The 12,066-nt window shown below is 41.9% G+C and overlaps 1 long non-coding RNA gene and 1 pseudogene across 3 annotated transcripts; one reads left to right on the top strand and one right to left on the bottom strand.

Moving 5' to 3' along the window:
• Positions 1–2,764: 2,764 nt before the first annotated feature.
• LOC112832131 (uncharacterized) lies at positions 2,765–5,129 on the bottom strand. Of its 3 annotated transcripts, none has more exons than XR_003210326.2 (4): positions 4,971–5,129; positions 4,719–4,825; positions 3,470–3,568; positions 2,765–3,076 (listed from the first exon to the last, which is right to left on the bottom strand). It is a non-coding gene; the product is annotated as an uncharacterized lncRNA (long non-coding RNA). The 3 variants fall into 3 exon arrangements; XR_012375050.1 differs by having other exon boundaries at positions 2,765–2,924; XR_012375051.1 differs by lacking the exon at positions 3,470–3,568.
• A 1,096-nt stretch (positions 5,130–6,225) lies between these two features.
• Positions 6,226–11,481, top strand: LOC112832208 (bifunctional methylenetetrahydrofolate dehydrogenase/cyclohydrolase, mitochondrial pseudogene; annotated as a pseudogene).
• The last annotated feature ends 585 nt before the right edge of the window (positions 11,482–12,066 follow it).

The raw sequence follows: 12,066 nt of genomic DNA, 5'->3' as shown, positions 1-12,066 counted from the left end.
TGTCTAAGGAACAGTTGGGGGCTGGATGACTCAGTCAGTTAAGCATCTGACTTTTGATTTTGGCTCAGGTCATGATCACAGGGTCCTGGGATTGAGCCCCATGTTGGGCTCTGCGCTTAGCTTGGAGTCTGCTTAGGGTTCTCTCTCCCCCTCTCCCTCTCCCTCTGCCTCTCTCTCACTCTCTCTCAAATAAATAAATAAATCTCTAAAACAAAAAAAGAAAGAAAAAGAAACAGTTGCCTAACCCAAAGTCGTAAAGATTTGTTCCTACATTTTTTCCAGGAGATTTATAGTTTTAGCTCTTCTGTCATCCATTTTGAGTTACTGTGTCTGTGTGGTGTAAGGTAGGGCTCTAAAGTCATTAATTTGTATGTACATATCCATTTGTCCCAGTACCATTTCTTGAGAAGACCATTCTTTCTCTGCGTAATTATCTGGGTGCATTGTCAAAAATCAGTTGAACATAAATATGAGGGTTTATTTCTGGACCGTTAAGTCTATTCCACTTACCTATATGTCTATACTTAGCCAGTAACACACTGTCCTGACTGCCCTAGGTTTGTAGTGACTTCTTCAATCTGGAAGTGAGTCTTCTAACTTTGCTCTTCTTTTTCAAGATTGTTTGATCAAATCTGGGTATTTTGCATTTCTACATGAATTTTATGATCAGCTTGTCAATTTCTACCAAAAACAGTCAGCTGTGATTTGATAAGGATTGTAAGGATTTTGTTGAATCTGTAGATCTGTTTGGGGAGTATTGCCATCTCAACAATGTTAAGTCTCCTCATTAATGAACATGATGTCTTTCCACTTATTTAGATCTTTGTTTTCTTTCAACAGTGTTTTACAGTTTTAACTCTACAAGTCTTGGATTTCTTATGTTAAACAAATATATAAGTATTTTATTCTTGTTGATGCTATTGTCAATGGAATTGTTTTCTTAATTTCATTTTCTGACTATTCATTGCAAGTGTATAGAAACACAATTATATTTGTACATTGATCTGGCATCTTGCTCCTTCCTAAACTCATTTGTTAGTTCTAATAATTTTTTAATGGATTCCTTAGGATTTTCCATATGGGAGATCATATCATCTGCAAGTAGAATATCTTATTTCTTCCTTTACAATCCAGATGCATTTTATTTCTTTTTCTCCCCTAATTGTCTTAGCTAGAATCTTCAGCACAATGTTGAGTGGAAGTGGTGAGAGTGGACATCTTTGCTGAGTTTATGACCTTAGAGGGGAAGCATTCAGTCTTTCACAATTAAGTATGATGTTCTTCAAGGGCTTTTCATAGATAGCTTTTATCAGGTTAAGGAAATTACCTTCTAATAAGATTTTTTTTTATTTCACAGATCCTTTTAATGAATTATTATTTCATTCTTAAGACAACAGTTCTTTAACTGTTAGCAAAAGATTGCTTTCAAAATAAGGCACTGAAACAGATGCATACCGTACTTTCAACACAATGAAATGTAATGAAAAGTGTTCTGAATGAGAAAAGTATATAAAATAAATAAGACCAGTTTTACAGCCTGCATAATGCATAGTAATTTAACCATTAAATTAGAATCTGTAAAACTAGAAATGTACTTCTTGTATCAGCCTTAACAATGATTTTCAAGAAACTGACGAGTTTTGAAACAACTACATAGGTCGAATTGTATTGTACACCTAAAATGTTTGATTATTTTCATGTTTGTCTTCCCTTGCCTTGCCAAATTCAATTTATATTTTCTAAAGTCAGTATGTTTTACATAATCTACACATTTAATTAACAACTTTACAATTTTTGTAAATTTTTGTTGAGTGTTTTCATCATGACAGACTGTTGGATTTTGTAAAATGTTTTATCAATATCCTATGTGTTTTGTATCAGATATTTATTGCTGTGTAACAAATAACCCAAAACTTAGTGACTTAAAACCACATTCCTTTTACTGACTCTCAATCTGGTAGGACAGCAATATGGGCTAGACTCAGCTAGATTATTCTTCTCCTGGACTTGCCTGGGACTGGAGCTGGATAGTCTAAGATGGCCTCCCTCATATGTCTGGCAGTTGGTGCTGACTGTCAGCTGGGTCTCTTTTCATGTGCTCTGTCGTTTTCCGGGTGACTCAAGCAAACTTCTTTACATGGCAATCTCAGGACAATGATGCAGGAAAATGAGAGCAGAAGTTGTAAGTACTCTTGAGGCCTTGCTTGGAAATCACACTGTTCAATTTGCCAAAGCTAGTTGCAAAGTACAGCCCAGATTCAAGGAGTGGTGTACTAGGCTTCGCATCCTGTTGGGAGAAGTGGCATTTTAATCCACCCTACCCATGAAAGGTCCTGTGTTCCCTCCTCCTGAGAGTCTGAGTTACATCTTCCCATAATCTTCCTTCCCCATTCTTCTTTCCTTGAAATTCTGGGCACAGACTTTTCTTGGGTAGATAAGAACCAATAAAAATAATTTGTTCTGTGGTTTATAACCTTCTTCTCAAGGGAGAGAAAGAAACTAAATAAATTTCACTCTTAGAAGATAAGTAGAAATGTCAGATCAGGGCAATGATAAAGTGAAATTCACTGTTTGGTACCAGCTCTTATAAATGCAACGGAGAAGCATAACCTGGAAGATTATAAACAGAATTCAGTTTTTTCTGTTTTCTGCTCTGAGCCTGGTATTTCTCCTAATTACACTTACATGATTTGTTTGTTAATTGTTTAGAAGCAGCTGGTCCAAAATAAATAGAGACAATGATAGTAATTTGCATATGTTTTTTTATTATAATTAAAGTTCCAGACACAAGTTTGAGTCCTCACAATGTAGAGCAGTTATGTAAGACTGTGTTTTGCAGAATGCGCCCAAGGAAAGCAAAGAATGTTGACACACTGGATTTATTCAATTGCCTAGAACCTTAAAGTTAACTGGAATTTTCAGCACTCCGTTGTGAAAAAAAAAAAAGAAGCAAGTCATTAGAAAACATTGACAACTTGACTGACTTATTAAAAACAAAACAAAACAAAACAAAACTTTTCTATAAGCAGGACATGTTCAATTTCAATCTCTTGCAATTGAATAGAGGCACTCGGGCCTGTAAGTAAAAAAAAAAAAAAAGCTTTAATTTTAATCAGTATAAGGATGGATGAGGCATATTTAAAAGATTTAAACATCAGAATGGAAAAAAAGGACCCTCTGACACTCAGTTAAGCAGAGACACAAGTAATCTTGATAGCCTTATCAGTCCAGTAATGCAAGTGAGTTAGGATTTATTTTTGTTTAAAGTAGACCAATTTCATTGTTATTGATAATAACAGCTACCACATACTGAATATTATCAGGTGCTTTGCTATATTATATAAATTATTTAATCCTCTCAACAACTCTACGTATTTGTTAAAGCACCACAGACTGGGTGGTACTTAACAAGAGAGATTTATTTTCTCACAGTTCTGGAGCTTAGAAGTCCCAGATCAAGGTGTCCTACCAAGGGCTGTGAGGGAAGGGGCTGCTCCAGGCCTCTCTCCTTGGCTGTAGATGGCCATCTTCTCCCTGGGTCCTCACATTATCTTCCCTCTGTCTGTGTCTGTGTCCAAATTCATATAAGGACACCGGTCATATTGTACGAGGGCCCACCCTAATGAGCTCATTTAAACTTTAAAAGATTCTGTCTCCAAATAGAGTCACATTCTGGAGACCCTATCTCCAAACACAATGCCAGGAGGCAGGTAGGACTTCAACATGTGAATTGGGAAGGAGGACACAATGCAACCCATAACAGATCTCTATTCCCCACTGTACAGCTGAGAAGACAGGCCCAGAAAGATTCCTATGTGTTCAAAGGCTCCAGCTAGTGGTAGTAGAGCGGAGACGAACCACATCTGTTGAATTCCCGAGCCCGGCTGTTAACCATGCCTCTACACCCTGGCCTTCATAATGGTCAGATGGATCTTTTCTCAGGGGTGTCCCCACCAATCTCAGGCTCCCATACCCCATGGGCTTGATCACCTCACACCAACTACGCCTCCCACACTAGCCTCCGGTTGTCCCCACTCTGCCCCCCTGCCCAGGTCCAGTTGAATATTCTAGCCTGGACTTTCCCCTGTGAGGGTCCCCAATGGTTCCCCTCATTGCCAGCCTCCACCCTCCTGGCTTCCGTCACTACCATCTCCACGTGGCTTCCAAACACTCACAAGTGACACAGCCCCAGCTTTCTTTGAATCATATTTACACTTTATCTCACAAAGACTGCCTGGGCTTTCTACGGTCTCAACCCCCTAGCCAGTAAATGAAACTGAGAGAATGAACTCAGGAGAGCATGTAAGGGGTGCATATCACACACCTGTGCCTGCCTCGCAACTCGCCTGTGTCCTGAGCCTTTCCTGACGCTCACACCCTTCCCAGCAGAATGACTCACCCATCCCTGAGGCCCCACAGGGCCAGATGGGCTTTTATCAGGCACCAGCGCTACCTTATTGTGACTATTTATTTTCATAACTGCCTTTCCATCAGACTGAGATAGAAACAATGTCTTCTTTGTCTCTGAATCCTCAGGGCTTAGCATTTCACCTGGTACTTATTGGCGAGTATTTAATACGTGCTTGGTGAATGAATAAACGAATGAATGAAGTCTCTACCCTCTACATCAAAAATACTTCTTCACCCAGTCAAATGATGCATAAAATCAGAATATTTGATATTATGAAAGTTTCTTCTTTTGGTTTAAGAATTTTTACCTTAAATTAAAGGATGAACGCTTGTCAGTTGCTTAAGCCTCGGTGTGAGTGATTTCCTTAAGGGGGAGGTGTACAGAGTTATTAGGAGAAATGATTGCTTGAGGTGCCTAATAAGGGGAGAAGAAAGGGGGAAAATACAGAAGGATAATCAGAAGACTAGAGAAGCTTTTTCTCTTCAACAGCTTTTCTGAGGAGCAGCTCTGGTTGCCATAGCAACACAGCAATTTGCCGTCCTTCCTTCCAGCTTCCTACCTGCCAGTGAGGAGGAAGTGAAAGCCACAACCTGTTAACCCAGCAGGGCATCCTCCTGGTATCTCTGGAGAGTGCAGCCCGGGGAAGAACCAGGGACATGGCAGCCTGCGCCCAACCGCCCACCCAGCAAGGGTGGCGAAGGAGACAAGCTCAGGGGGGCGGGACCACACTCCTGCCAGAAGGTGAAGGCTAATGCGTGGGCGCCAGTGACACAAGAACAGGGCGTAAGCTGCCACAGTTGGCAAATAATCGCAGCTGGGGCAACAGTTCTTGGAACCGATTACCCAGAGATCCTCTGACTTAATTGATTTTATACGACCTCCTGACGGCAAAATTGGGAGCTTCAAACAATAAAGGGCAATTTTCAAAGGACAGCTGCTTGCTCAAATGGACACCCCACACAGAATTGTTTACTGGAGCTTCTAATGACTTGTTCTTCTCAACTAAGCCAGAAAATGTTTTTCTAAACAAGAAATGGGGAAAATGCCAGATCTATGAATAGGAGATTGTGCATGAGGGTGTTGCTACAGTGTGTAATTAGTAGTCTTCCTAATCAAATCAGCAGCTTTATTGTAAGATTTGCCCATTTCTCCAGCAGAAATATGACTTGAAAATGCTAACAAAAGTCTCATCTTTCTAGGACCTTCTTTCTTTCTGCCCATTCTAAGTCTTGAGCATAACTCAAGTCAACAGCAGTTTCTTTTCAAGGTATAAGGGGAAAAGGGAGACTTGGAGGTAATCGTAAGATTACATTTGATACATTTATTAATCAGTTGAATTCATGTATTGCTCTGTCACCAACACCCCAAAATGAAGACATAAGGAAATTGTGAATTCAGAAAAAAAATTGGAATTTATAAAGGTTTTCTTTTAGAGAGAATTTTCTTTTCTATCAACACCAAAGGGAAAACTTAATCCAAACAGTTCCTAGAGTTGATCACGGTTCATTGAGGAACAAAACAGCAGAAACATATAATTTCATGGCAACTCCCACCAAGTACAACCTCTCATTACCAGCAACAAGCCAAATAATTTACTTAGCAACCCTGCTGCTGGCATTTAGCCTTTGCCTTTCTCACATCTGGTGCTCCAAGTATGATGCATTTAATAAACATGTTGATAAGCTGATAATTTATTCCTGGCACTATTTTTACTTCTTTTTACCCCAAACTTTTCATTCATGGGGTGGAAACATATTGACTGTCTCATTGTTAAGTGACCTTTCTTACTATGCTGATAGGAGATTTTACAAAGCATGCCAATGAGCCTGGTCTTAGAAATCAAGCCGAGCATCAGCCGTAGGCTGGCATTTTGTACCACAGCCAGAAATGAGGCAGCCAGCCAAGGTGCAGTGGGAGGGAGAGCCACCTCCCAACGTTCCCTAAAGGCATTTCAGAGTCACAACATGGGGAATTGATGTATTCCGTGACCTCCAGATGATAATGTGCGTGTTTTATTTTACCACTACATGTTAAGATGGAAAATCAAGTAGAGCTAATTTGATTTGGTTTGAGATTTTTATGTAAAAAACGTGCAGATGGAGATGCCAGAACAACCAACGATTGTTCGATATGTCTTCCAAAACAGAGATTTGTTCTACAAAATCTAAACAGAACTTCTTTGCATAAGGATGTCATCCGGGCATCCATGTGGCTGCCATTGACTCTGTGAGGGGCAGAATACACCAGTGGTCACTCTTCCAAGGACAAAAGCTCAGCTCCTCGAGGGGCAGGCGGGTGGATGGAGTCAGAATTATGCTATGATAGACAAACTCCTAGACCAGGGATAAGAAGTAGCCTGATTCTTCTCCTAGCTCTGCCACCAACAAGCTGTCACGGAACCTCAACCTCTGTGTCTCTAGATCGGTTAGCTATCGCCACACAGCAAACCACCCCAGAACTTAGTGGCTAAAAACAACCACCACTTATGATTTCTCACAAATCTATGGCTAGGTGGTTCTGGGAGAGGCTCAACCGAGCTCAGCTGGGGTCCACTGGCAATTCTAAGATGGCTTTCTGCTGTGACAAATTGGTTCTGTTTCAGGAGATTTATCTCAACCTCCAGCAGGCTAGCCCAGGATTGTTCTTATGGTGGTGGGGGAGGGGGAGGATGAAGGAGAAACAGGGGAAGAGAGGAGGGAAGAAGGGGAGAGGAGGGAAAGGAGGGAAATAGGAGGGATAAGAGAAAAGAGTGAGGAAGGGAGAGAGGGAGGGAAAGAAAGTGAGCTAGAGACAGAGAGAGAAAACGGTCTCTTGGGAGAACTGGCCATCTAACACTTGTACCACATTCTACCACGTTCTTTTGGTGTGCCCTTTACACAGGTTTGTTTTGAGTAATAAGCGAGTCGGTCTCTGTGTAGAATTTATACAGTAGATTGTGAAATGTCATGAAGCAGATATAATAAGACATCCAACGCGTCCTTAGTGCTGTCCTCCATAAGATACACAGACTTACATCCTCATGAGAGATGAAGCCAGTAATGACATCTGGGGGCAGGGAATGTCGTGTGAGATATCTTATGTACTTCTGCTCCATTCCACAAAGCTTTGCAGTGGCTGGGTATAAGAATGCAGTCACAAAAATGCCAGCGAACCATAAATCCAAACAATGAATACGACCTGAGAAAAACACAACTGATGGTCGGAAATCAAAACCCAGGGTTAGGAGTGATAAGGGACACTAGCCCAAATACCCAAGCCATAAGGACAATATCACGACTACATTTGAGTCTTATATTTGGTTCTGTATTTCCTAGAAGTAAACAAAAAAAAAGAGGTGCTTCCTCAAATACGGTCTACAAGTTGATCTGTGAAGGCACAAGCCTGCCAGCACACTCACCCTCCCCACCCTCTGGGCGCTGATTGCGGAGAAGCCCGTCCGCAGGTGCAGGGCGATGCGCTTTCCCATCCGGGGTCTCGCCGGGCCGCACGGAATGCTGGCTATTGCAGGGAGGCGGGCAAGGAGCACGAGGGGGCTCGCAGCTGCGAGGTGCAGACTGTGGTCAGAAGGACGGGGGTTTGTGAAACGAGAGAGGGAAGTGAGACGAATTTTTCCATTCATGCCAGCGACACAATGTTTCTTTTTTAAATAAATTTAACTTAAAAAAATACGTCAATATCGTATCAATATTAAGAGTACAGACGATGTATAGGTAAGGCAAACTTGTGAAGTTATGTTGGAAGCACCTGACGCCTGAGAAGCAGCTTTCTGGGATGTCCATTTATAAGCAGCAATGGTTCCCGGTGAACTTTCCAGGGTGAGTTAGTAGCGAATATCTTTCTGCCTGGAGTCTATGCACGGTAGGGGCCCTGTAAGACGGGGTGCACTTAGATCTACATTTATATGTAACCATGAAATGAGTCGAGTTTTACTACTACTTAAATATTTTCATTGATACAGGCCCCTCACCTGCTTGGTCAGCTTGCCAGGTGTGACCTGCCTGGGACACAAGCCCACCCCCCTCCGTGGTTCTCTAGGTATGGTGATGGGGAAAGTTCCCTAAGCAAGGAGATGACACATTTTTTGTTGTTGCTGTTCACTTTCACCCAGTGGCCACATGTTGGAATTCAGATGTGTCTCGGTGGATGTATGGCATGGAGCATCTGGTTTCAACTAAACTACCTTTCACAAAATGGAGAGGATTAAAGACAAATCCCCCCAAATAATAAGCATAAGTAAACAAAAAGGAAATGGCACAACCTGCGCCCACCTCTCTGATCCCTCAGACGGGCGAGCTTTTTGATCAGCCACGTTATGAGGTAAAGCAAGGTTCTGATCTATCCGACCAAACATCAACCTCCAGACTTAAGCTTAATAGAAAGACTACCTAAAATATGGATTTACCTCCCCTCTTGTTAATTATTAGCCGTGCCTTGAGTTTGTGCTGTGCTTGTTGTATTATAGCTACGGGGAGCATGAAGCCATCAGGATTAGATTAGCAAGGCATTTTTAAAAGGAAGCAGCTTAAAACAGTCATCATCATAACTGAGTGATATTGTTCTAGTAATGAGTAAAGTAAGAAAAAAACCACTCATTTTTATCTGTATGTCATCTTTTTAAATTGCCGTTTTATGCATCCTTTCTAATGTAGATAACATATTGATATCCTGGCATGGGTATATAATTTATAAATAAATCCATACGGATTGGGAGAGCATGCAGATACATTTTTTCATTCATGAGGGATGTAATTAAAACAGTTGGGATACTGCTGCTTTAATTTAAAAATTAGCTGGTTGAATGGAATTATTAAGCTTAGAATCACTACATTTGGAGAACAGCCACATAATAATTACTTTAATATTAAAATAGTTGACTGAAGACTAGACTTGCCGGGCGGACACCGGCACGGGTGAGGGCAGCTGCGTCCTCCCCGCGTCCACATCGGCCACCGGCTGCCCCCTCGCTGCCCTCCCGGCCCGCAAAGAGCTGCGGCCTCCGCCATCGCCTTTTCCGCCTCTCGGTAGTTCAAAATGAAGCTGTTGTCATTTCTGGAAGGAAATTTGCCCATAGATCAAGCAGGAAGTGTGGCAGGAGGTGGAAGAATGGGTGACATTGGGCCACAAGCTGCAAGGTGGTTGGGAGTGTGGTTCTGGTTGGTGAGAGTCCTGCAAGTCACCCCTCCGTCCTCAACAAAACCAGGGCAGCTGCAGACGTGGGAATCGTCGCACCATTGTGAAACTGGCTTCAGTTTCAGGGGAAGAACTGTTGAATTGAATCAATAAACTAAATAATGGTAACACAGGTGGCCTCCTTGTTCAGCTGCCTCTTCCAGAGCACACTGACGAGGAAGAGATCTATAATGCTGTTTCTCCAGACAAGGATGTTGATGGCTTTCATGTCATTCGTGTGGGGCAAATGTGTTGGGACAGTATTCGATGTTACCAATAATCTCATGGAGTGTCTAGGAAATAATTAAGCAAACTGGCATTCCAATCCCAGGGAAGAATGTGGTTGTGGCTGGAAGGTCAAAAATGTTGGCATGCCCGTTGCACAGCTACTACACACAGATGGGGCACGTGAACGCCCTGGAGGCGATGCCATGGTTACCGTGTCTCATCCGTACACTCCCAAAGAGCAACTGAAGAAACATACGGTTCTTGCAGATAGAGTGGTCTCTGCTACCGGCAGTCCAAATCTGATCACAGCAGCTATGATCAAGGAGGGAGCAGCACAACATCACGTGGCATCAGGGAAATACAAATAGGAACCACAATGAGATACCACCTCACACCAGTCAGAATGGCTAAAATTAACAAGTCAGGAAACAACAAATGTTGGCGAGGATATGGAGAAAGGGGAACCCTCTTACTCTGTTGGTGGGAATGCAAGCTGGTGTAGCTACCCCAGAAAACACTATGGAGGTTCCACAAAAAGTTGAAAATAGAGCTACCCTACGACCCATCAATTGCACTACTGGGTATTTACCCCAAAGATACAAATGTAGTGATCTGAAGGAGCACCTGCACTCCAATGGTTATAGCAACAATGTCCACAACTATGGAAAGAACCCAGATGCCTATTGACAGATGAATGGATAAAAAAGATGTGGTATATACCTCCAATGGAATATTACTCAGCCATCAAAAAAATGCAATCTTGCCATTTGCAAGGATGTGGATAGAACTAGAGAGTATTATGCTAAGCAAAATAAGTCAATCAGAGAAAGACAATTATATGATTTCACTCATATGTGGAATTTTTTTTAAAAAAGAGTTTATTTATTTGAGAGAGAGAGAATGAGAGAGAGAGAAAGAGCACATGAAGGGGAGGAGGGTCAGAGGGAGATGCAGACACCCTGCTGAGCAGGGAGCCTGATGCGGGACTCGATCCTGGGACTCCAGGATCATGACCTGAGCCAAAGGCAGTCACTTAACCAACTGAGCCACCCAGGCACCCCTCATATGTGGAATTTAAGAGACAAAACAGAGGAACATAGGGGAAGGGAGGGAAAAATAAAACAAGACGAAATCAGAGAGGGAGATAAACCATAAGAGACTCTTAACCATAGGAAACAGCCTGAGGGCTGCTGGAGGGGAGAGGGTGGGAGGATGGGGCAACTGGGTGATGGGCATTAAGGAGGGCACGTGATGTAAGTGGGGGGATGGGGCAACTGGGTGATGGGCATTAAGGAGGGCACGTGATGTAATGAGCACTGGGTGTTACAGAAGATTGATGAGTCACTGAACTCTATCTCTGAAACTAATAATATGTCATATGTTAATTGAATTTAAATAAAATAAAAATGTATTTAAAAGGAGGGAGCAGTAGTCACCAATATGGGAATAAATAGACTTCAGGATCCCATAACTGTTAACCCCAAGTTGGTTGGAGATGTGGATTTTGAAGGAGTCAGAAAGAAAGCCAGTGGCATCACTCCAGTCCCAGGGGTGTTGGTCCCATGACAGTGGCAATGCTAATGAAGAATACCATTATCGTTGCAAAAAAGGTGCTGAGGCTTGAAGAGCAGGAAATATTGAAGCCTAAGGAGCTTGGAGTAGCAACTAATTAACTGTTGTGACTTCTGTCATGAGCAACACTCCAAGCTAGTTCAAGAGGCAAAACAGACCAATAGAAGTGCAATATTTTTTTATTTATTTTACTGAAATGGTTTAAAATGGTTGTATTTATTGAAAGCTTAAATAGGTGGGTGTGTGTACATATAGTTCTGCAGTACCTCACCACAGAGTATGCCATTATCATTCTGGGTCAAGTGATCCAACCAAAAGAAGCCATTCACCTAGTGATTAATATGGAATTTTTTATCAATCCATTGGACTTTTACCCCCAGTGCTGATTTTCCAATAAACAACCATACTCATTTGCACACACGACAACATTTCTTCATTCTCTGATGCTGTGCGTGGTTCGTCCAAATTTACCAAGAGCTGCAAATTGCTTTTTCCCCACAGCCTCCTGCTCCATGCATATTTATAACTTCTGTCTTCTTCGGGAAAAAAAAAATATGGAGTTATAAAAGAGTTTGCTATGGGGATATCTAACCAGCCATTAAGCCAAACAAACTTCATGACAAAGCAAGAGTTACAAAGAGAGAAAAAATGATTTATTTTGAGCCTAATTAAATATTTAAATATCA

Source organism: Callorhinus ursinus, unplaced genomic scaffold, assembly GCF_003265705.2.
Source record: "Callorhinus ursinus isolate GAN/ISIS: 27379988/994484 unplaced genomic scaffold, GSC_fseal_2.0 scaffold44, whole genome shotgun sequence".
NCBI lineage: Eukaryota > Metazoa > Chordata > Mammalia > Carnivora > Otariidae > Callorhinus > Callorhinus ursinus.
The sequence above is the reverse complement of the archived record's forward strand: the minus strand, read 5'-3'. Positions and strand labels throughout refer to the sequence as shown.